Source organism: Grus americana, chromosome 2 (assembly GCF_028858705.1).
Source record: "Grus americana isolate bGruAme1 chromosome 2, bGruAme1.mat, whole genome shotgun sequence".
NCBI classification, from domain to species: Eukaryota; Metazoa; Chordata; class Aves; order Gruiformes; family Gruidae; genus Grus; species Grus americana.
This window is the reverse complement of record NC_072853.1, coordinates 130,598,835-130,624,331: the sequence shown is the minus strand read 5'-3', so window position 1 is coordinate 130,624,331 and position 25,497 is coordinate 130,598,835. Positions and strand designations below refer to the sequence as shown.

General features: G+C 37.9%; 1 protein-coding gene across 5 annotated transcripts in view; it reads right to left on the bottom strand.

Moving 5' to 3' along the window:
• The window catches only part of ANKRD28 (ankyrin repeat domain 28), a 123,920-nt gene that overhangs the window by 78,631 nt on the left and 19,792 nt on the right, over nucleotides 1-25,497 (bottom strand). The window contains exon 1 of one of the 5 annotated variants that reach the window (XM_054816907.1): nucleotides 24,815-24,833. The exons of the other annotated variants lie outside the window; for them this stretch is intronic. The gene's annotated coding sequence lies outside the window, so the exon portion shown is untranslated. Of the gene's footprint in view, nucleotides 1-24,814; nucleotides 24,834-25,497 lie in introns of those variants that run through there. 5 annotated transcript variants of the gene reach the window in all.

The window sequence follows — 25,497 nt, the reverse complement described above, 5'->3', positions numbered from 1 at the left end:
GCGAGCAGCGACTGCAGCCTGGCAGGATGAAATGCCTAGTAATGCTCACATGTCACACTTACCAGAGAACCCAGCCACTGCTCCCCGTGCAACTTCCTCCAGCATAAAAAAAAAAAAAAAAAAAAGGCACTTTTTCTTTTTTTGGTTGGGGGGGGCAGTCTTTGCAGTTACGTCTGTGCCAGTTCTGTGACTAACACAGCTGAAAACGTAAAAATCTTATAACTGAAGAAAGAGCGACTGTTTAATATTTTCCACTAAAAGCCGCAGAGAAATCTGGTATACTGGCTCAGCTGAATAACAACAATTTAGGCAGTAAACAATTCCAGCATTTTAACTGCTTTCATATGGCACTGGTCAAAACACCAAAACAGTCCTCGCTTAACTCATTGAAGACAAGAAACTCCCCACATAAATACTCTGAAAATTAAATGAAAGTAAAATCTCTCTTAAAGTAATTGGGTGACTATTAAAAAGCCAGCTATTAATGACTAAACCCATGTTTTTTTGCAACTAATATAGACAAACATACCCTCAGCTTGAAAAAAAAATTACGTTGAGTATAATTCTAGTATTATAATAACATATAAGATAATATAATAATAAAAATCTAAAGCCCTACAACTTGCTGAATAAATATTTCAGCTTGAATCTGCCTAAATGATGCTGGCTTGTGGGTGTATTATGTAAATGGCTTCTGTCAAAGTTGCTGGATAGGCTTCAGTGTTACAGGAAGAGAGGGAAGGGGTTTGTTCCTGCTGTGCGGTATGAAGGCACTTCTAATGTCCTCCAGTGGCTGGTAAGAACAGAATTTGTCAATGGTGAACAAGTTTCTAGCTCTTCAATAAAGCGTTTGCATTCAGGTTTCACATACGAACCCCAGCAGAGAGAAAGACAGGTTTAAGTGGTATATTAAAGGTTTTGGATATTAATAGACATAATGAATTCCCACCTTTTGAGGCCACAGGCAGGAAAAGCTCACATTACCGCTTTTTTGAAATAACATCTACGACAGCTTCACTGCAACATAATAAATTGCTTAACACACACCTACTGACACTTCATACAGGTGAAGGTTTTTCTAAGTGCAAAAGAGTGCGTTAGCCTTGGGCTCCCTGAGCTCAGGGCTGCTGGCGTGGTAGAGCACAGCACCAGTTTCTGATTCACCGTGAAATTTCAGATTCCAATTTCCCAAATGTTCTCATTTACAGCATGTGACTAACAAACATCTTTACAAATATATTCTGTTCATTACATAAAGTCCAGTTTTTTTGGAATTTCATACTTTTGGTCTTAACTATGAAAAAGCAATGGTTTGTACACTACACTGCTTTACTCTAGCATTTCACCCATTTATTAAAAAGAAAACACAGATTCACATGAATACATATGACAACTCACGTTCTTGGCCACAGCAAAACCAGTTCAAATAAAACATGGACATACTGGAGGCTCATCTACTGCAACACCATACTGTCTGCTAAGGAACACAGCAACCACAACCTAGAGAATACTTTTTGCTTTCTATGTGTGAAAAATGCCCTAAGGGATAGACACTGTAGCTTACTTGCATAACTAAACAGTCATTTAAAAAAAAAAAAAAATCAGATTTTAAGTCTACAAGCAAAGTACACTGATGAAATGCATACTTGGATTTCATACTATACACACACACACGTTAGGTAATGGTTTTCTACCTAAGCCCGTATGGTTTAGTGTAAATGAACACTTTGAGAGTCAGTACATTTATATAGTAAGCACATGCTAAGCGTTCCATATGCTTTCTTTGGAATTACCAGATGGACATGTTGCTAGATAGAGATAATGCCCAATTTAGTTTAAATTATTTGAAAGTGGTCTATTTTGACCTTTGCAATTAATGCTCCAAAGTACACTTTAAAAAAAATCAGCTAGAAATTCAATAGTTACCTTTAAAGAAGTCTAAGACTTCACACTCAGTTAATTGTGAAAATTCAGAAGAGTTAAGAATATTTGAATCTATTCTGATAATTATTCTAGAAATCATATATATAATTAAAATAAAATTGATATAAACTATTTCCAAAAGCAAGTTAACATATCTTGCATAACATATTTTTGAATGGTGACATTACTACGGTCAAAGAGTTAAAAGCCAATACGTCACAGTTTGCATTAGAAAGAGAACCAACACAACTGAGTCAATATTATATTGATCTTGATAGCCATCTAAACCATGTAAGTAAGCAGAAAAAACCCAACCCTGCTCACGCTAGGAATGTGTGTGTGTGCGTGCAATTACTTCCATAATCAAAGGACAACGCAGTTCTAGAAACATTAACTTTTGCTTACAATGAACTTGCATTTAGAGGTTCATTAAAAGAACAATCTTCCCCCCTCCCATTCCCTTCAACTGAAAGTACTGCCTTCACCTCAATGCACACACCATCTCTGATCACCTCTTCTTTCAACTTAAAAAAAAAAAATAAAAAAATCACCCAAAGTATCCTCTGGTGTGCAAAATACAAGTTTCTATTGCTACCTAACAGCTATTCTGAAAGCAAAAAGCTGAAGTTCACAATTCTACTGAAAGAAATCAAACTAAGGTTTTGTTTTTTCAGCAAATTACCTAGACTAATAACTTTCAGTGCAGGAGAAGAGATAGTAGTAATAGAGAATGAAAGCAGAGTAAATTCAAGAGGATTAATTTAAGCCTCCTCTCCCCAAACTAATTTAGGAATCATAGCGGACCTTTGCAAAAGTATGAAGAAAGAATACTGCATCTCAAAAAAAAAAATTCAGTTTATCCTAATAAAGCTTAAAATAACTGAAGACAGCAGGTCATCAGTATCCATCTTCTCCAAATGTCACGTATTTCCAATAAGAAAGCTTATTAAACAAGTAGTAGCAAAGAAGAGTTCAAAATGGCCTGACAAAGAAAAAAGAATGTCACATCTACTGGGGCTCAAGGGGTGACCTGAGAGCCCCCACAATATCTAATTATTAACAAAGTACAATCTCCATACATTTTTGCAAAAATGCTTTTGTGTTGACATGATGGCTTTTTGCAAATAAAAAAAAAAATGCACTTCTCAAACTACACTTGCCTTTAAGTAAATCAACTTCCAAGAGTCTTTTATGGATGCAGATAAAGAGAATATATTACAAGAATGCAACCTGCAGGTTAAAACATTGATGATGGGCAGCCACATCTACACCAGACAAAAAACCCACAAACTCCGAATCAGCTAAAGATAGCAACCTTCTATAGGTCTACCCTTTCCTCTAGGAACTGATGAGCAGAAGACTGCAGCAGCACTGCTGATGACAGTATAAAAACCTTACCAAAGCACATGCAATATCAACTTCAACCTACCCAAATAAAGATTTCTCTTTTGCCAATCAGCATTTACCAAGTCTTTTTTGGACTGAGATTAATCAAACTGGTTTCATTTAATATTTTGTATAATTAAGCATCTAGGAAAGGAAGAAAATTGTTCTGTCAGGTTCCAGTAAAAATGGAAAAAAAAAAACACCAACCCAAAAAACCACCCACACCCAAACAAAAAAACCCCGAAGTCAGTCTTATGAATTATTATTTAAGCAATCTGTATCACCTCTGCAAGGCAAAGACCTAATCTATGGATTTCTTCAGAAAATAAAGACACCTGTAGCTATTCTAAGCAATAAGTGCATAGGCATGTCCCAGTATAAGCAGATTTTTATATAGTTTAGCTAGAATATTTAAAGTGTTGCCCACATATAGACAGAGATTAGTGTGCAGCATCACCATGAATACAAGCTATAATACTTCTAGAAGCCTTGTGAGTCATTTATCTGAACTCCTCTGCTGTTTCCTCCCCACTCCTGAGGGAATGAGGTGGAGTCAGGGAAAAGAACAGTCTAAAGCAACAAGAAATTACTACCTTTCTTCCCAATTTTGGTCTGTTTATTCCACAGCACATGCATAGCTGGGATGCAGAAAAAGGAGAGTAGTTTTTGCCTCTGGAGTCCACATTTCTGCTTCCAAGGACAAACAAAATAGCTTCGCTTGCACCTCCTGGATACCATAGGCAGTTCTTATTTCTTTTCCTCATGCAAGTATATAGCCTCTATTAACCTCCAAAACTATTTTATGTAGTCATGTATTTTCTTTGAATTAAGACTCTGCAATTAATAAAGTCCAGGAACTGAACAGTCATCTCAACAAAAACTGAGACACAAATAAGACAAAGAAGAAAAATAATCTAGCATTCATTTTAACTTTTCTCTATTGGAGCAGCATAAAAAAATTAGTAATACAAAATGGCTGTTTGTGATTGAGATGTAAACTTAATCTGTATACTTAATCAAACCGTAACCTTTTAAAAATACTTCAGAAATATAATCTGATCAAAGAGCAATAAAATATCTTAAAAGTGTTAAAAGTCTACTAAGCAACTTTTTGTTTAAGCCTTCTTGCAAATTTTATATATCTGAACAATACACTGGTAGAGAAACTCTCAGCTGAACCACCGTAGTACAAGATAAATCAATACCTTAAAAAAAAATTATCTCTGATATCCAAAATACAGAGTCTAGCAATCAGGGGAAGAAAAAAAAAAGAAAAAAGAACTGAGCAGACATTCCTAAAAACTGGAGAAGCAAATACAAGTCCTATTTCTCTTGAAACAAAGTGGAAGTTTGAGGGAACAGCATCTTCCCTCACGATTTTCTAGCTAGTGTCACCCATGACAGTTCCCTTTTTATTAAAGCCAGATTTAACTTCACTGGCAGAAGTTTTTGTGTTCTTTTAGAGTACAACCCTGTAATCAAAATCAACAATCCATAATTACTTAACAAACAGCATATAAAAGAAGTTCTCTGATCTGTCTGACTTCAGATTCTCAAGGTACCTTATAAAAAAAAAGTATACGTGCTCTGGCTGGGGGCTCCTGTTGATTCATGAGCTGCATCTAACAGCAGCCACCTCCCTGTCTTTTGACCAAAATGGAAGACAGCTCTTACACCCAACAGCTTTCCAAAATAACAACCATACAAGTCTGATGGTGGAATTATCAGTCTTATAAAATCAACTACAAGTCAAAACAACTCCTGTTTCAGGGAAGAGGGACCACAAAAAGATGCATCTATCCATATATGTTGTTACAGATAGTTAAGATAATTCTGCATCCGTGAAGACAGACAAATAGATGTAGACAAACTGCTTCAGGTAGTAGAAGATATTATCTCAAAAATACTAGCTTAGTCAAAGAGAGAAGTAGGCAAAACACTTCAGCATTTGTTAAACCCACACAAACCCACGATTATTAGCTGTACACTTAAGTTTGGGGGTTTTTTGCAAGTATGATAGCTTTTAAAAAATGTTTTCATAGTACAAAAAAGCAAGGCCCACAGAGCAGTTACAGGTATTTTCACCTGTTGGCAGAGCAAAGGCAGAAAAGCCACTGATAGCAGGAATACTTCTGGCTTCCTTAGTTCCTTGCAGCTCAGACCATGTCCATAGCCTTTTTTTTTTTCCTGGCACTGAAAATGGCATCAATTACAATAATAACCATAGTATCCTTCCAGGAATAATTACTGAAGGCAGCAATTTTAGCTGTGCACACCAGCTCTAAAAGCAGAGTTGAAGGAAACAAAACAAAAATCAAAGGTTCAGTCTCAACAGCCCCTGTTTGCTCTTTCACATATCAACTGTCCTCTCCCAGCACTACCAAGCCAGTTGCTGGGAGGTGAGACTGGACAGGAACGCAACAATAGTGGAGCAAAAATAACAACCCAGAGACACTAGAAGACATCAGCCCGCTGTCACAGCTGGCACTGACAGCTTGATGCTTACAAAGCAATGCTATTACATCTTCCCAAGGAGAAGAAACAGATAAAGGTAGCTTGGCTGGAGCAAATGAATGACTGCAGGATTCCTTATCGTAGTTTTCTATCATCTATCACACTGCCTTGAAAGTGTTCATACCAATAGTGCACACACTCTTATAAATTAACTAAAACAGGATCCTACTAAATTGCATTAGGGCAGCTGATAAAACAACTAAGAGAATTCCTTTTGGGCACACGCGTACACCGAGATGAATTAGTACATCTGCTTTGATCTACTTTTCTACTGATCTATAGTCACGCTCTAAAGATGAGTGCAGGAAGTGCTGACTTTTATATATTTCCCTTTGAAAATTTCTTCCTGCAATACTGCTTCTGCAGAGAAAACAGAATCAAGCTCATCATTTATTACAAAAAACCCTAACCCACGTCACAAAAGGTCAACGTAACATTGTCTTATTTTAACCATACAATAGGCTTGCTTTCCCCCTCTTCAGTAGGTATTCTGGGGCTTGCAAATACAGTGCATGATCTGGGCTTCAAGAACAGATGCTATAATGCACAAGATCACCACAGGCCTCTTAGAGGCTGCATCCTTGGATATCAGTAGATCTCCTCGGGGTTTTCTAAAGCATGGCATAGCAGGATTAACAGCTTCTTGCTCCGATGCACTGAAACCAATTCCCTACGCCTGTATCCCAAGTAAAAGAAGCAATTCTCACCTACTAGCTGCTTAATCAAAAAAACCTGAGTGTGATCTTTCGTTGTTACATGGGAAAAGAACAAGTTTCAGATTCCCTGGATTTGGATGCTTTTTTGGTTTGTTTTATAACAAATTGCTGGTTCTCCAGCAAATAATTAGGAACACATTTGGTCTGTAGGGCCAGTCAGCTTCCCCACTGAGGCTCATTTAGCTGTATGGGCTACAAGACAATAGCCTTTATCCTCACTTTGCTTTTTTCTTAACTTTGGTTCTTCTGCTGAAGGCTAGAAACCCCCTTAAAGGAAAGGCAGCACAATGCAACGCGCCAAGATTCAGCACTGGACAGTGCTGCTGTTGAGACTGAAAATTATGAAATTCTAGCTGGAGCAAAGAAACCTGGAATAAAGTTTATCATTTCCCCATTAAAACTCTGCTGGATTGCTATACTGTTGGCTTCTGAAGAATCAAATGTTAGTCAGGTAGCTTTCGAGAAATGAGAGTTGCTCAGCTGCCTATGAAGAGCGACCAATCTGATTTTATCACTAGCTCCACTCTAAATGATGACATATAAAAAGCTGTCATTGCAGCAGGTTTGATGAGCTTGGGGTGACAGACAAATCAGTTACTCCTTTCCAAATCATATCCAGGTTATTCCTTCCAATGCCATTCATTAACACAGATGTGCCATTCTCCTCCTTTTCCCCTTCTTTATATAAAATTCATTAGTTAATTTTTTTCAGCACCATTTCAGTTACACTGGAGTATGTATCGCTTTTGAGTTGTGCTCCAAGTTACGTAGAAAGAACAAAGAGAGACCTGAATTTGACTATGAGCACATGAAACTACGGAAGAGATTGGGGTTCATAAAAGATATTTTCATTTTAGCAGATAAGAATAGTAGCAGTTAGGCATATAAAAAAGTAACACAAATCATAGTGTTCTACAAGACTTTCTTCAAACTTCAAAAGTGATTCTTGTGACTGAATTTTTATCCCATACCACTTACAGAGTTTATGCAGAAAAGTCAAGTCAGTTATGCCACTCCATAGAGGGCTTTCACAGTTTTATGTCACCAGCCACATGAATCCTTGTGGGTAAGTTGCTGTGGTTACAAAATGTTTGCTTTTATACGTTTGTCTGAAATTCCTATGGAATTCCCATACGGCCAAAACCAGCAGTGGTTGCGAGTGCTCCACCAACATTTAAGAACTTGAGTCACAAACGCATACAGTTTCCGCTCAGACTATTATCTGGGAAACACTTAAAAAAATGATTCATACCATTTTGAGCCATGGAAGGGAGGAAACAAACATCACATTCAACTATTTAAAACCTTCAGTGATGACTCACATCAGCTTAAGACATTTCCAGAATCGGCTGCTTTTCTCAAGTAACAAATTGCTTTTGACTATTGAAGAAAATACGTTGTTGAGTGTTCAAGAAAATAAACAAGACTGACCTGCTTTCAACAGAACCATTCAACTATCAAAGAAAAAATTAAAGGGGAAGGGTGGGGTATTTTTTGCCTTCTCAAAACAAAACACAAAACCCAAGAAGCTCATTAGAACATACCTCTGTAGGTCAAGGCCAGAAAGCCCACTGACTCCCAACTGATAATTATGCCTAGTTAAGTTTGATTTTAGCTGTATTTGCAAAAATTAGCTTGGAAATTTTGCTACAGCAAGTCTATTAGCCATCTTGTTTCAGCTGTATTAGCAGGGTTTTGTCTTAGCCTATGTTTTGCTTGGACTCACATAGCTGTGTGATTACAGCAACCAGTACTAACAAAATGTTAATCCAGTCACGGGGGCAACAAGATATAACCAATTAAGAGTGAGGAATAATGAACAGCCTTTGAAAAGCTAAGAATAGAGTACAGCAATGCATCCAAAGAAGTGTTACACAGCGCTCATTGGCCTCCAGTGATTCAACGACCATGAGGGGAAATAACAAGGGTTGGACTAAAGAAAAAAAAAAAAAACAACATAAAAACAAGTCAGAGCAATTTTATAATACAGACTGCTTTCCCCCCACCAGAAGAGCACCAGGAAGAGAACACTTTGCATGGAAGCAATTCCTGTCTAACACATTCCAAGTCTAGCCATCTTAGGGAAGGAAAGTAAAATTAGCTTTGAATGCCTGTTTGCTACTCACTCATAAGCATTAATTACATTCTGATAAATAAAAGAAGCAAGAAGCATTACCAAAAGGAAATAGTATATTTAGAATGACAGAGTGATAACAGCAAATATTTTCTCAGAAGACCACGCAATTTCTATCATTCAAAGTATAGATCTTTGATTTTCTTTGTCAACTTTAGGACAACAAAATCTACTCCTTCAAAAGACCTATTCTCCATTTTTGTCCTTACTGAAACTGTCCTAGTAGGATGTTTTAGAAGTCAGTCACACAGCGGGAAGGAAGACGCTGAAATACTAAAAGGTTCCAAAATTCTCAACCTTAAGAAAGAAAAATGAAAAATAGTTGCCTTTAAAAGTTTCTGTTCAGAATTTCCTACTCATTAGCCACATGACGGTACAATCTGCCTACAGCCCAGGCTCTCCCTGCCTGCCCCACATGGGAAGAGTGCTGGGGGGGGGGGGGGGGGGGGGGGGCGCGCGCTTGTGGTGAGAACTCCCCCCCCCCCCCCCCCGCCCCCGATGGGGTTTCAGAGTGGGAGGGTACTGAATACTTTGATTATTTTTCTCGAAAAGATTTTCTGTAATTCAATTGAAATCAGATTCTCTTGCAAAAGAGTTCTAAGAGTTGAAACAAATTCATAAATATTTAAGTAGTATAATACTAAAATGCATATAACATTCCTACCAGTGCAATACTTTTAATACAGATGCAGGTAGGTATGAATAGACTGCGACCACAGAAGCCACAGTTCAGCTGGCTTGTTCACATGTGGGATTTTGTTTCCATACATACCAGGGACTCTAAATACTATATGCAAATAAGCAAAATGAATTCTAGTTGCTATGGATACCACTGTTTTTATGTATTTTATCTCTTTTCAGTATGTAAACACTCAGCATCTCTGTATATGAATTCTTCAGGTTCTCTTTAAAATAGTGTAGGTCAATAGCTGCCTCATGTACCAGAATTTGCTGTTTGGGGGAGGTTAAGTTTCCTAGAAGTCTTTAGGAATCCCTTACACCTCCCTCATGTCCAAGAAAGAACTCCTTTCTGGCAACTGGAAATGCTCTGGAAAACACAGCTGAATAAAATCCACATATTCACACACACATACGCACACTACTACGGGATGAGAGCTCATCTGAATCTTCTGCAGCTGCCAAAATGGATGGCTTTTCCCAAAACTGAGCAAGAGGAAATGCAGCAACAGCCAAGAATCTTACCCAGCTGCTTCAAACCTTGCCAAAGGGCCTCCCCTCAATGCCCAGCAGGGAGGTTGCTCCCAGGAGGGCTCTCAGACATCACTTTAGGACAGGAGCATGTAAGCAACATTTATTCTTAAAAGTTACTTTTGCTATCAATTATTCAATTCTGTCATCTAGAAGATTAAGAAGCACTTTCCTTAAAAAGCTGAGTAGTCCATTACTGAATTAAATTTCACAAAATATAACACAGTATTAATTTAGAACACTAATTAAAGTTTTACCAGCCTACAAATTTGTTTGGAGTTTTGTGTGGTTGGTTTGGGTTTGGTTTGTGGGTTTTTTTTTTTTTTTTCAAGTGACATCTGAGGAAGTGGATGAGTCTGATTTTAACTGCGGGCCACCAGAGACACTCTTCACTCCTCCCTTCCCCACACAACCCTTGCACATTCACATCCCCTTCCTGTGCCAGCACAGGCGCTTGTGTGATCCAACTGCCCCTGTTCATTTTTTTGCTGGGGAATTCTTTGAGCCAGCTCATCGTGGGCTGACAGCTGACACAGAAGCAGTGGGAGCATTCAAACTGCTCACTGCGACAAAGTCATTCAATTGCTTTGCAAAACCGCACCCATAAGCTGAGCTCCCTTCAGCAACAAAATATCAGAATTACTTTATTCCTTATATTTTCCTTAAAATATTTCAAAACAGCCTTCTTGACATCTGAACTTTTTCAAACATAGACACTATTACAATCAAGTGTATCACTCAAATTCTTTCCAGTTACACAATAACTTACGTATGCAAAGACCTCAAGTTTTTCTCCTATGATTCAGTATATAAATCACTCCTAGCAAGTTTCTTAAAAAAAAAAATTGTAACATAGAAATGTCACAGATTATATTAATCAAATTGTCTCTACAGTACTAACAGTATTTATAAAGCATATGGCAATAAGAACAGGCTAGAGAATTTTAGGGCCCAGTTTTCAAAAATGCACGCGAAAACAATTATGCACGCAGAATCCACACGTGAACAATTCATGTATTGCCATACAAGCACAACAAGGTAGTTACAACTTCACACAATCATCCATACATGATTTAGAAGCTAAACTTGTGATTTGGGTTTTTGGATTTTTTTGTGGTTTGTTTTTTTTCCCCCATCAAGATTATTTTGGGGTTCATTTCTTCCAAAATCTTCCTAACACTGGCTTCAGTCAGTGATTTCTTCAATTAACTTGACAGAGGAAAATTCCAAAGTAAATTCTGGCATTCCTAAAAGCCAACAAAATACTTTATAGAGGAATACTTACAGAATCAGAAAGATGGTATCAAAGCTCAATAAATAATACATGAGCAGTACATTATTTAAAACATTAATAAAATTAACTTCTACATACCCATGTGTCTCAAAATCTATAGGCTTAGGTATCTTAGAATCTACAAATAACTAAATGTCATTCAGCAAACATGCAGGTATGAAAAGGGAAAGTATCTGGCTCAAGTTTTTGCAGAAACGAGATCACAAAACGTCTAGCATCCAATTGTTTTCTATCACTTTTTGGCAAGGTAACTTTTATTTTATAAAAGCATTTCTATAAAATATAAATATACTGAGTTTTATGAATATGTTAGGAACATTTTAACATTTAGTAACAAAAAGTCAAGAATATGGTTTAGAATATTCCTCTTTATCTTATGTACCAAGCTGTGCAAAGTCTTCGCCAGAAAACTACTAGTGCAACCAGCCTACTCAAAACATATGACAATCAAGAGAAAACACCACTGAATTGTTCTGTAAACTAACCCAAAATCTGGAAAACCATCAATAAACTTACACATCTTGTTTAAAAAACACCACACACATTATTATGAAAATGTAACCTTTAAGTCATGCAGATATAAATTTTTGGAGTCTTGACTCAGGTGCTGTCACCTTCTCTACTGCAAATGATTTCAGGCACTAGGAAATAAAGGCAATTGACTATTTTTTTCAGAAGGAAGTCTTGATCTCCCAGGTCTCTCCTCAGATGTACACTGACACCTTATGGCCATTTAAAAAATTTTAAGGTCTGCTCTTAGTTGTTTTTCTCTCTGTTTTTAAAACTCCAATCACTTTTTTAAGAAATGTTGTCCTTCTAGAAATGTACAGGACATTATTTGGCCTATTGCTAATTTTCTCTTAAAAAAACTACTTAGCATTCACTTTGATGAGCAGTGGGGGGTGTCCCGTTTCTCCCCCCCCAAACACTGAACCATGGAACATAGAACAACAGAGTACCTCTCTCCAGCCCCTCCAAATGACAGAGGAGCAACCACAGACCCTGTAGCTCCTTGCAGAACAGAAAGACCGGGAAGTAAAATAGAACAAATGTCATATGAAGAATGAGACATGAAGTGTTCTTCCACACATGACAGAAACTAGCTCTGAACAATTTTCTGGGGCTATGCAGAAGCCCTTTACTCTTTCAAGTCCATGAAAGCCTTCATAGTTACACACAGGATTACCTAAGAATATTATCAAAATTCACCATTTCCAGTTCAATTTACGGCAAAGTAGCAATAAGCTTTACTCGGAACTGTTGTACCACAGAAAACAAAAGGTAAAAGGCGAGGTTCTTTCCAGATTCTTATTCTGGAGTAGAAGTGTGTTACCTTTTACTTTTCCCAACAGGCTGTCTAATGTGTATGAAAATAAAAACCTCTGCCATTTCTTCTTTCTTGATTGAGGCAGGAGAACAAAAACAACCCCAAAAAACCCAAAACTCACACACCAAGGAAAAAGTCTGTATCAATCTATGTAAATAGTCGAGTCACACATCATATATCTCAAGACTGATAAACTAGCAAACTACTCCTTGCTAAGTAAAATTATAAAGTCCTCAACATTGAAAAATATGAGTGATATAAATGTAAGAGGCCTATAATGCTTATTTGCTAGGGGTATTACCAGACTCTTCTAAAATACTGAAGAGCTAATTTAATTAACAATACCCACAAAGTATTAATATGCAGAGGAGAAAAAAAAACCTCATTCTTTTGAAATATTTATCTTTACCTAAATATGCAAGACAAAGCCACTTAAAGGATATTGTTAGTTCCTAAAAATTAAAAGAAGCTCCATTGTGTCATTTCTTTAGAAGTCCTACTTCAAATTTCTTGATCTTGCAAAAAAAGAACACTTGAATTTTGATTTCTAAAGTATTTACAACATTCCTGAACACAATACTTAAATATTTTGGCAAAATCTGTGAGGCTTTGTGGTTTTTTTAATAAAACTATTAAAAACAAATGTAAAAAAAAAAGCCTTTACCTCATCGCTTTCCCATGCCTAAGGGAAGAAGAAAAGATCTCAAGTATTTACTCTTTACTGAACACAAGCTTTGTTTTACATTTCTTTTGAAGTGGAATTCCTGTAGCATTAAAACCAAATCAAAGAGGACAATAAGATTCACTTTCCATCCCAGAGAAACATCCCATCAACTCCTTGTCCCACAGGGCTTCTGGCTTTAACAGAGATGGAAGAAGCAAACTGCCAGTCAGCATATTTTCCCAACACATTCCCTCCCACCCCAGCCAAAAAGCAGCAGCTGGTAAATTCCATTCATTGTGGAAGACAGTATATTTTTCAATCATCACTATCACCATCTGGTCAACAAGAGGGGAAATATCACACCTATTCTTGTTTATAAAAGATTAAAATTAGGTCATCCTGAAGTACACACTTGAGAAAGAATCCAATGTACTGCACTTAAAACTAAAATTTATTTTGCTGCACACATATATATTAAAGAGCTAGTAGCAACATCTGCAGAAATGGTAGACCATACTAAATGCCATAAGCATCTTGCTTTAACTCAGTCAAGCTTCAAGTTTTCTCTATCAGGTGCCAGAATGAGTTAAAGACCACAGGGATGGGGGAGGTGGGGGGGTGGGGTGTGTGCGTGGGGAATAAAAAAAATTCAGCTATTACTAAGATTAGGAGAAAAAAAAATAAATTTTATCTTCATCAGTTCAACCCATGCTTATAACAATTTAAGTTCTAGCGCCACACTATTTTGTAGCTGGTACATGAAATTTTGACAGGTCAAAGAAACATGCACCATTCTGGTACCCATTACACAAATAATGGATTTATGTTTTGTGGGTTTTTTTATTATTGGGCTGTCAAAATCAGCCCAAATTTCCTTGAGTTAAAGTCTTACCTCTATACTACAAATGTTTTCTGATAGCTTGTAGCTCTCTGGTAACCCATGTTTCTAAACAATTTACCCCAAAAGAACAATTTCTAGCCATAAACAATAACCTGTAAAAAGTGAACTAGTAAGCTCAGTCCAAAAACTAATTACTCATCCTTCAGCAAGTGCAGTTTTGGGAAATATTTTAGCTAGCACGGTATTTCAGAATAAGGATGTGCATCACTTTTGTATCTGCACAAGAGCAAGATAAGGTGTATCAGCAACCATGGCTTTCAGTTTCTTAACTAAACCACTGTTAACCATTATCTTTACAGCCACTTCATTGCCAAGACAGACATAAGGAGGAAAGAGGGAAACCAAGTCTCCTCCCCACCACCTGAAAAGCAAGATGTTTTCCCCTAAGAGTTTGATTTGCACTGAAGTTGTTACAGCTTGATTCTTGTCCAGGACAGGACAGGCGAGAAAACACACAAAACAAACCAACAAACATATAAAACTGGAAAAGATCACATAAGGGGACAAGTTTGCAACCTGAAGCTTCACACAGGCTCCAACTGCAGCCAAGTTATGGGAGACATCTACACCACAAAGCAGCTTGGCCTTCAGATTCCTAGCACATGAGGTTAAGGAACTAAGAGAAGCTGCAGCTCTTCAAAACTGTAAAAATACAACTGGTACCAGCAGTGCAGAACAGAACCCACTTGATTAGTATATGTACCCAAGGAGATTTAACGGGAGTGAAGAGGTACAAAATCCACTTGTCTATACACGGAAAGAGGCCAGTGGAACTCCTTGGGGAAAATGAGTCAAGTTCTTTGGGGCACTTCAACAATGCTATGAACAGTTTTACCACCGGAAGCCACCTTTCTCCCTGTGAGGATTAACTTAAAGCATACCCCTCAGAAAGGCACAAAGTGTCTTAAAAATGAAGCAGGCCCCTACTGGGTTTCACAGCACAGTACCAAATTAGGATGCAAAAGCTGACTGCACAGACTGATGGGAGCAGGCAGAAGTTCTGCAAATCTCAGCATGTTCTCTACTATGGGATGCCTGTTTTAATTGAATTACACTTCTGTATCAATAAACTGAAGCATCTTTGATTTAGGGGTTTTTGCTGGTTCTGTTTTTTGTGGGTTTTGTTTGTTTTAAGGTCAATACCTCTTTTTTGGTTGTTGTTTAAATACCAACAAAATGGTTCAGATTCAAGAAGAAAAAAACCAAATCACTCAAGCTAGCTTTCACCTGGAAATTGTCTCACTTGCATGTTAGGAACTTCACCTATATTTATCAATACAGATCTTTTCCATACTTGGTAAGCAGTTTACCTTGAGCTTTAGCAGTAAAAAGCAGTCGCACAGCCACTCAGCTAAAATTAAAGTTTATGGGGGAGTTTGTAAATTTACAATTTACAAAAATTTACAAAATGTAAAATTAAAGTTTACAGTTGTTGTAATAAAGATCTGAAAGAGTTCTGTGTGCCATTTCTCTCCTGCGGCTGAGCATGAGTTCAGTTATCTATTCAGACGAAATCCTGAATATAATTTACCTTGAAACTCTGAAAAAGATACAATCATCTTAACCATATGCCAACTATCAGAAACCAAACACCTCTGTGCAAATCGTAGCAGCTACAGAAACATTCAGACAAACCAAAAGGAGCATAGTGAAACCATTTAAAGTCTCTACTACTCTTGATAGGAATGCTTATCCTGTAAAAACTGGTACTATCTGAAGATGTCTTTTGCAATTTTGCTGCAAATGCTGCAAGTCCATAGTCAGGAACACCCACAAAACACTGTTAAGCTCTGCGATTAAAGGGTCTTGTGGAACACCACTGTCCTGCTTTCAGATGAGACAGAGTTGATTTTCTTCATAGTAGCTAGTATGGGGCTGTGTTTTGGATTTGTGTTGGCAACAGTGTTGATAATATAGAGATGTGTTTGTTATATAGAGCTGGTTTTCTGTTATTGTTGAGCAGTGCTTACATAGAGTCAAGGACTTTTCTGCTTCTCACACTACCCCACCAGCAGGATGGCTGGGGGTGCACAAGAAGTTGGGAGGGGACACAGGACAGCTGACCCAAACTGGCCAAAGGGATATTGCACACCATATGACATCATGCTCAGCTTATAAGGGTCTTGGGGAAGAGGAAGGACGGGGGGGTGGCAGCATTTGGCATGATGGTGTTTGTCTTCCCAAGTAACTGTTACACGTGACAGAGCCCTGCTTTCCTGAAGGTGGCTGAACACCTACCTGCCCATGGGAAGTGGTGAATTAATTCTTTGTCTTGCTTTGCTTACGCGTGGCTTTTGCTTTACCTATTAAACTGTCTTTATCTCAATCCATGAATTTTCTTACTTTCTCTCTTCCAATTCTCTCCCCTACCCTGCTGCAGGGGCAGTGAGTGAGCGGCTGCACAGGGCTTAGTTGCCGGCCAGGGCTGAACCATGACAACCACTCCCGCGGAGATGCCCTCCAAGGGGCCCTAACTGGAGCTGCCCCCACAGCCGGCCCGGGCCCTGTCCATGGTACTTCCCCATAAGCAGCTGGTTCTTCAGCTGAGACCTATACTAAAAAATTTTCCAGCAAACGCATGCAAGTTGGGAAGGACTGTGAATTTATACTAAAGTAGTTATGCAAGCAAACTCTAATGTAAACTTTTGTTGACAGGGACTACTTTGTTCAGAGAATCAGAAGATACCATACTAGCACAGGACAGTCTCCCTTAGGGGTGGGCTTACCCCCAATACTCTGTAATTTCAGAACTACTTTTAAGTGCAAACAAACAGTCTCAATCTATTTTCCCAGGCTAGAAGGAAAAAAAGAAGCAGCTGAACTAGAGCCTAAACTGAAGTCCACTCAAGAGTCACTGCCACGATTAAACAAGAAAACAGACACCAAATAAAGCAAAAACAAAAGCAGTCTGTCATTTCAAATGAAACAATGATGTTCAGTCTTGAAACTAGGACATATAAGACACAGTTAGGAATGTGAAACAAAACAAAAAAGGAAGAAATCACAGTGTATGCAACTTCAGCTACAAAGCTAAACCACGTGCAAGGCACTAAAGTAGTAATGGAAGCTTATCTGCATACTCCTAAAGACTTCTACTACTAATCAACTGCTATATCAACTCAGAGCATAAACTAATTTTTCTGATGGCCTTATACAATCCAGAAACTATCAAAATAAGTATCATCAATTAAAAAGTGCTGCCATAAACCAGATGATTTCATACAGTTTTTCTGTTTTCATGCTATAGAAGTTAAATTGCAGGCATCGCTTCCTGACAAGTTTTCCATTTTTTCTGTTCATCCATTTTATTTATATGCCAACGTACTTAGTTATTGTATTTACCTTTTTCCAGGCATGCACAAGATAGAAATACTGCATATGAAACACTAGCTCAAGTTACTGAGTATACCGGTTTTGGCTGGGATAGAGTTAATTTTCTTCACAGTAGCTTGTATGGGGCTATGTAGAAGATTTGTGATGAAAACAGTGTTGATAACACTGGGATGTTTTAGTTACTGCTGAACGGTGCTTGCACAGCATCAAGGGCTGTTCTGCTTCTCACACTGCCCCACCAGCAAGTAGGCTGGTGGTACAAAAGGAGTTAGAGGGGACAGAGCTGGGACAGCTGAGCCCACCTGACCAAAGGGATATTCCATACCACATGATGTTATGCTCAGTTATAAAAGCTGGGGGAAGGAGGAGGAAGGGGGAATGTTTGGAGTGATGGCATTTATCTTCCTTAGTAACTCTTACACATAATGAAGCCCTGCTCTCCCAGAAATGGCTGAACACCTGCCTGCTGATAGGTAGTGGTGAATTAATTCCTTGTTTTGCTTTGCTTGCGCACTCAAGCTTTTGATTTACTTATTAAACCATATTTAGCTCAACCCACAAGTTTTCTCATTTTTACGTGTCCAATTCTCTCCCCCACCCCGCTGTGGGGGATGGTGAGGAAGCAGCTGCATGAGGCTGAGCTGCCTGCCAGGGTTAAACAAAGCTAGAAAATGGCAGAATTAAGGTAAGTTGCAACCCTGACACATTTACCTTAGACAGAATAAAGACACTGCTTAATTACACGTCCCTACTACCTTGTAAGTCAGGGACATAAAACAAGTATTTTTCAATTAAGCAGTCTATCCATGATTCCATTTCCCGAAGATCTCTGAACAATTCAGATACTTCCTTTATAGATCAGTTCTGTAAGGGGGACCAGTGAAACTTAGGTCGTACAACCCATGCTGGATTTAATTAAATTTACTTACTGTTATTTTAATAAATAACACAAGCAGTTTAAGAACACCAGGAGAACAAGGACATACAAAATATTAATGCCACACAGCATTTAATGAAATTATACAGAAATTTGTTACCATGAAAAATGCCATGTGACTAGGTGCAGTAGCATTTACGCGGCATGAGAGAGAAAGATTAACAATGGAGCTGAAATGGCCACAGGCAAAATTAATTCCTAATTTACATGAAAAAACCCTCAGAACTTAAATCCTCTTTCACTAGGATTAAATAGAACCCAATAGATCACAAGTTGGATATATTTTACAGGAACAACTACTGTCACCTCATAAGTAAAGGTTTTAAGTATGTTAAAACTGTTGCTATTGTTTACTGAGGCAAACAAAACCATACCTTGGGTTATTATTAAATTTTTCATTTGCAAAACATATTGAAATGCCAATACTTCTTGGGACAGAACTGGCAATGTAGTCAGCAACATATGAGATTTCCTTGTGCCAGAGAGGCAATCTCTGGAAGTTTCAATGTGTGTGTATATAAACAGTTGTCATCTTTACTGCTGGTGGGTTTTACTAATGGATTTCATTTTTGTGGACCAAAACAAAGGCATCAATATTTTTCCCTCCTCCTCTTATCTGTGATGTTTACAAAGAAAAACTAGCCTTCATGGATGTCTCATTTCCACCCAGAAAGGGAGGAGGAGAGGAGAAGCAAAGCTCAAGAGAGTCAGTTTTCATAGTTAAGAGGGCATAGAAAATTAAGGCAAATGGAAAGGTAACAGCTGCGGTAAGCAGGTACATGTGCCTGTTTTTTTTCATAGTAGCTACTATGAGGCTATGTTTTAGATTTGTGCTGAAAACAGCGTTGATAATAGAGGGATGTCTTCATTATTGTTGAGCAGTGCTTACACAGAGTCAAAGACTTTTCTGCTTCTCACACTGCCCCACCAGTGACACATTGGGAAGGGACACAGCCAGGACAGCTGACCTCAACTCAAAGGGACAGTCCATACCATATGACATCATGCTCAGCATATAAAGCTGGGGAAGAAAAGGAAGAGAGGAACATTCAGAGTGATGGCATTTGTCTTCCCAAGCAACCATTACACATGATGGAGCCCTGCTCTCCTGGAGATGGCTGAACAGCTGCCTGCCCGTGGGAAATGGTGGATGAATTCCTTGTTTTGCTTTGCTTGCGTGTGCGGCTTTTGCTTTACTTAAACTGTCTTTATCTGAACCTATGAGTTTTCTCATTTTCACCTGTCCGATTCTCTCTCCCATCCCGCTGTGGGGGTAGTGAGTGAGCGGCTGTGCGGGGCCTAGTTGCCTGCTGGGGTTAAATCACAACAGAACAGAAGCTTCTAAAATAACTGCATCATTACAACATTGTTTAGATGAGCCTTAATGATAAATTAATTACTCAGGTCAAAAAACCTCAGTCACCTTTCCAAACTGGGCAGAGCAGCACATGACATTCATCCCCAGTATAGCCAAGGACAAGGACTACCACAGCAGTTACATGTCCCCAGTGTTTTCTTTGTGTTATCACTGCAGTTATCTTACTGTCCCGTAAGCTGATCTAGAGAGCCCAACTGGCAGAAAGCTAAAACTGTTTTTTGCTAATTCAGCCCCTAAACTGACCTAGTGTAAGATCAGCTGAATACCAATGCAAAAGGACAGCTAGGAAACTCCCAAGGGACAGATGCGAAGGGAGACTACCTTTTCTAACTCGGGCTTGAAGTTACTATCTTTTCAAACAGCACTTCAAGTAGCTTTGCTAATCTGTGCAGATGCATCTTGGCTAGTGTTCTCATCTACAATTCAGACCTCTAATCATATTCCCAAATAATGCTGTAACTAAAGTCTTTCTTACTTTATGTTCTTAGAAAGTATAATTTCACTGCTCAGCAATTTTTATAGAGCTGAAGTCTATAAGAACCAGATGATAAATAGTTTAGTGTAATCAATGGTACCTAACCAGGGCAATGCATCATCTTTTCTGTAATTTCTGCACACACACCCCTCCCGTCATTCCTGACCACACAGAATGCTCAACAGAAGGTAGAGCGCACACCTCTGATGTGTGAGCTGCACAGCCATAAGGTCACCCTCAGCATCCCATGACCACCCCCACTCCACCTGCACGACTCTCCCCTTACCTACATCGATATCCTTCATCTTACCATGCCATTTTTGCTTAGATTAGCACAATGAAGTGTTTTGAGCAGTCTGAGTATTCGTCAGAGTATTAGTTGATTATTCATCAAAAGATCCCCTGAAAAGAAATGTCTAACAGGATTCAAGCTTTGTTTCTATAATACATTGCACATTTTCAGATCTGGCAAATACTGTTTTCTGATCTCAGCATTTTTGTACTTGATCTTTATGTTTGGATTTGTGCTTTTATTATATTGTTTCAAATTGAAAATTCCCCACTTCACTCTAAAACATTCTTAAACTATTATTTCCAATAACTGACAGAAATATAGAATCTCTAAACTGATCAACAGAATGATGAAAAAGCTTTGATGATTCTTCTATCCTAGAAATTTCAGTCAGACTGTCCAAACAGTCATATTACTCCAAATGATAATTTGGAATATTATATGCCAATATACAAAAAGTGCAAAGTAATATTCTAACTTTTTTTCAGTGTGAAAGAAAGAAAACAAAGAGCATAATTGGTGGATCTAAAAAAGATGCAATATCAAGTTTTGTCACTTGGTGGCAGCACACCAAAGAAAACCAAAACGCTTGAGCAAGCCCACAAAATTTCTTATCAGCACATATTGCTGTACATTTCTCATACAAGTGCCAGAATTCCTGGAAGGCTCTAGTTAAGTACTTCACAAATTTAAGATAGGCATAATTTTTTAAGACTACTGACTTCATATTCAAGTAGACATTAAAGGCTCAGTATAAGAATAGCTCTACACACTTCAGTCTTTCTGACTGATGTTTACAGGTTCACCTACCTCCACTAAAATTGCCAAACTTGTGCTAAATACGATTCCTGAGCAGGTGCAAGCACGGGCAAGCAAACAGAAGCAATACTTGAAAGCCTGATGTCCCAATGGTGCTAACTGTTCATTCAAACAGACTTAAATAGGGGACTCTGATTCAGATGCACCATCAATTTGGATTTTACCTTCTCCCTGTGCTGTCAGAAAAGGCCTACCAACACACCAGAAAACTCATTACAGTAATTTAAACTTCTCTTACTGGTATGTCTTCCACCACCTGAAACTGCTGCCAGTATTACACATGAAAGGCAGCACCACATGCAGTAAATGCCTAACAGTGCTACTATAGTCAGTGACAAAAGAACCAGAACTGATAGTCTTCACCCATTTAAATAATTGACATTAAGCACAGGTTAGATATCAGATTAAATAATTTAACAAACATATCCAAATGTTTGAAACTACTACTACTGAAGCAGGAAAGAGATGTAATAAGAACACAAAGATCTACTGGTTTCCTTCTCCTCTTGTTAATGTTGTAGCAAAGGCTCGTTTACCACAAGGGTAACACAGGATAGCTGTCTTTTCTCTCAAACTGATCTTTTACACAGGAATGGACAAAGACATGCTATCATGCTTTATTTCTGTAACCATATGATAAACAGCTTTATTTCACACTATTTGTACTCCACATGCCAAACCTACCTATGGCTAATAAAAAATTACCATATGCTATCATACCATTAACACACAAGTTGCTAGGCCAATTCTTTTAGATTTATGTATTCAATCTTGATTAGTATAATTTCAAGATTTTAAACACAGTCATTTCTTAATAATGATCCCATGCAAAAGCAACTAATAAAGTCTTTATAGTACTATTTTTTTGTACCATACATAAGCCGATATTATTCAAATACTTGACCTCTGGAACAAAGAATTTAAGTTGAAGAGAGCAAATTATTGTTCAAGCTTTAGCGAGATTGAGTCATCACTTTAAGCCAAACATTAGGAAATAGACTCCACATGAATCACAGAAGAGCGACTGTGATATTTAAAAATATAAATATATTTATATATATATTTATATATTATATATATTTAAAAATATATATAATATATAAAAATATCAGGACACACACACAAAACAACTTAGCCTAATCCAGCATAAGAGCAAAAAGATAAAATGGAGACCAAGAGGGAGAGAGGAAAGCGAACACAGTAAGCAAGTGAAGCACAGCAGTTCACCATCAGAGGGAGTACAAGCCTTAAACAAAAGCATGCAGCTCCAGGTGAGAGCAGACGTGCAGCTCTGGGGCGACTATAAACATCTACACAGGTTTAAGGGAGGGCTGGTCCTCCAAATTTTTGTTGATAAACACCATATATGGGAAACAGATTAAAGAAAACAAAGAAAGTTGTTGAAAAACAGAGCTACTATATAATTTTCATATAGAGACAGACATGGTCATGGGACAATGAACAAAAAACTTCTAAGTTTTGCTCATTTAAAATAGCAATATTAAATAAAGGTTAGGAAAAAGGTATTCCTGATTCTTTTTCTCAGTAAACTTACTGCCTTCAAAAGGAAAAAAAGGATACTGCATCACAACATGGAGCTTGATTTTCGGTCTGACTGAAGTGAAAAGGGACAAGCTGAACAAATAAGGCACTTGACTATACACCAACCTGTACTTTATCCCATGCTCTCACTTCCCCTCTGCTGCTGTTCAGTGCCAAGTGTGACCACACTGCACGCTTCTCAGCATTACCTGTAAATGCAGATCCTCAGCCGAGGTGTGGATAAAAGAGGGGAGAATGATCCTATTCAAAAAGAAAATACAACCCCCTCCCCAATCGACCAAGTTCCTAAGTTTCCTTTTCTCTCCCTGCTGCTAAAGAGGGAAGAGAAGCCACTTTTCAGCATATTCAGGAGAGAATGGATAAGAAGGTCTAGTCAACACTGAAGCTCTATTAGGCTCAGTCTATTTGAGAAGGGAAAATGTTTGCTGATTTACTCATGTCCCACATTGCAGAATACACCAGCTTTCTAATAACTATTTTTTCCTAGTTTACCTATATTTTGGAGGTACTGAAGTAGCAGCAGAGTAGGGTTACAAGTATCTCAGGGTATTTTCTAGATCCAAATGGTGGAGCAATTTTCTTAGGTAATCTTCATTTTTCCTATTTAAAAGTGGCCTCAGCAATATCAGCAGAAGTGTGGCATTTTTAAAAAAATTAAGTCAATTGCATTTTAGTCAGGGGAAAAGAAAAAAAAAAACACAACAAGAAACCCAACAACTGGATGCTCAATTTTAAAAAGGTCAACTAAAATCTGACTGAATTGTAGCAAAATAATTCTAGTTGGGGTGGGGGGAGGGAAACACTATCTTTTTCACAGGAATCAAAAGCTGGAGGCACATACTTGGTGTTAAGTACCTCGCCTGCTTAGGACAAGTGTAAATGAGTCATACCATCTGTAGTCACATTCAAAGGATAGTCTGGCAAGATAGCAGGGAGAACACAAACCAATATGATGCTCTGCTCAATCTTATGGAAGCAGTTAAGTTGTGGAGTAGAGTAAGACTTATCAGTTAAAATAGAACTACCTACAGTAACAGACACTGAATGCCTTATTCTCTGAATTTATAATTATTTGTAGAATTCTATCCAGTAATGCATATTACTAGAGATACCTATAGATTCATGTATAAAGACACTGCAGAGGGTGATTAATGCTGTATTTCATGTGAATATATTTATCTCACAGAATAATGCATGACACAAAGTAGAACGTAAATAGATTGGAGCAAGAACTCATTCCAGAACATCAATAATTCAGAAAGAAGCTATTTAAGATAATCATTTGTTACAAAGACAAGACAAAATGCATTGACAAAAAAAAAAAAAAAAACTGAATCAACCAAGAGAATCAACACTGGCGAGCAGCCTTCTAACCCAAGTTGTGCTGAGCAGAGTAAAAGCAATAACCATGTCAGAAGAAACAACAAGGGCCTCGCAAAGACGTGGTGTGAGACTAATCCTAGTGAAGGGCGTGGAAGTCTCATCCAAGATGATGACTCATGGCAGTATCTGAGCAAAGGTGGACAAAGCTAACATGCCACAGAAGGTTGCTATTCCCAATGTAGCTGTGTGGGTGGGAGAACCAAATTCATGGAAGTGATAACCAAGGTGTAAAGGCTTATCACAAAACAAATTACTAATACTGGAAAAATATGCAAAATTCGGGTTTCTTTTTTTTTTTTCTTTTAACAAGTCCTGGAAAGTTAAACTACATGGAAGGCTGAACTTACCAACATTATTTTTGTTGTAATAAAAGCAATATATTTTATAATATAAAATTAAGCTTTACTTTGGATCTCAGGATATGTAAGTCAACACATCTGGCACCCAATGCTCCATCTTTTATATCAGATGAGAGTTTGTAGCACTAAATGATGCTAAAGACTGTTTCAATGTAGCACAAACACATAGCTTATTTATGATGGTTACATTTAAACTAGAGTACTTACAGGAAGGACACCAAGTTCTCCCAAAGATATTCCTGGATATCTCGGGGGCTGTAAGGGGGAGAATAGACATCCATCTGCTGTTCCAAAATCCTTGTGATAATTTGTTTATATTTATATCAAGCTTTGAGAAGCATTAAATGTACAATTAATTTAAAATGGTATCTCACTTTCTCCTTCAAGTTTTCATGCCTTCATCTTTTAGTTATATGAGAAAATTGTTCACTATCTTAAAAAAAAATCTCATCCACTTATGTTGGTTTATTTTCTTGATCCTCTAACTTTTTTGTTGGTTAAGATCAGGCATGTTATTTCAGAGCATTCTGTAGGTTATATTAACAGCATTTACAATTCCCAGCAGGTTTAGTAGCAGCAGATATTCACAAGGATATCTGCCCCTAGTAATCACAGTTCACAAGTAGGCTCATTAACATAAAACCAATATCATTAATATATATGTCCAGCTGTGAGCTGGGTTGATGCAGGGGGAGGAAATGACATGAGGGGGTAGGAGGATGCTATGCCATACCATTTCCTCAGTGACTATCTTTTTACCAAGGGCTACTGCTCGGAGGAGCTTCACAGGCAAATGAAGCAGTAACTTAAGCTGTTTCATTATGAATCAGCAGAACTGTCAGAGATCATGGCAAAAGTATTATACCATTTTTAAATAAAAGCAGATTCAA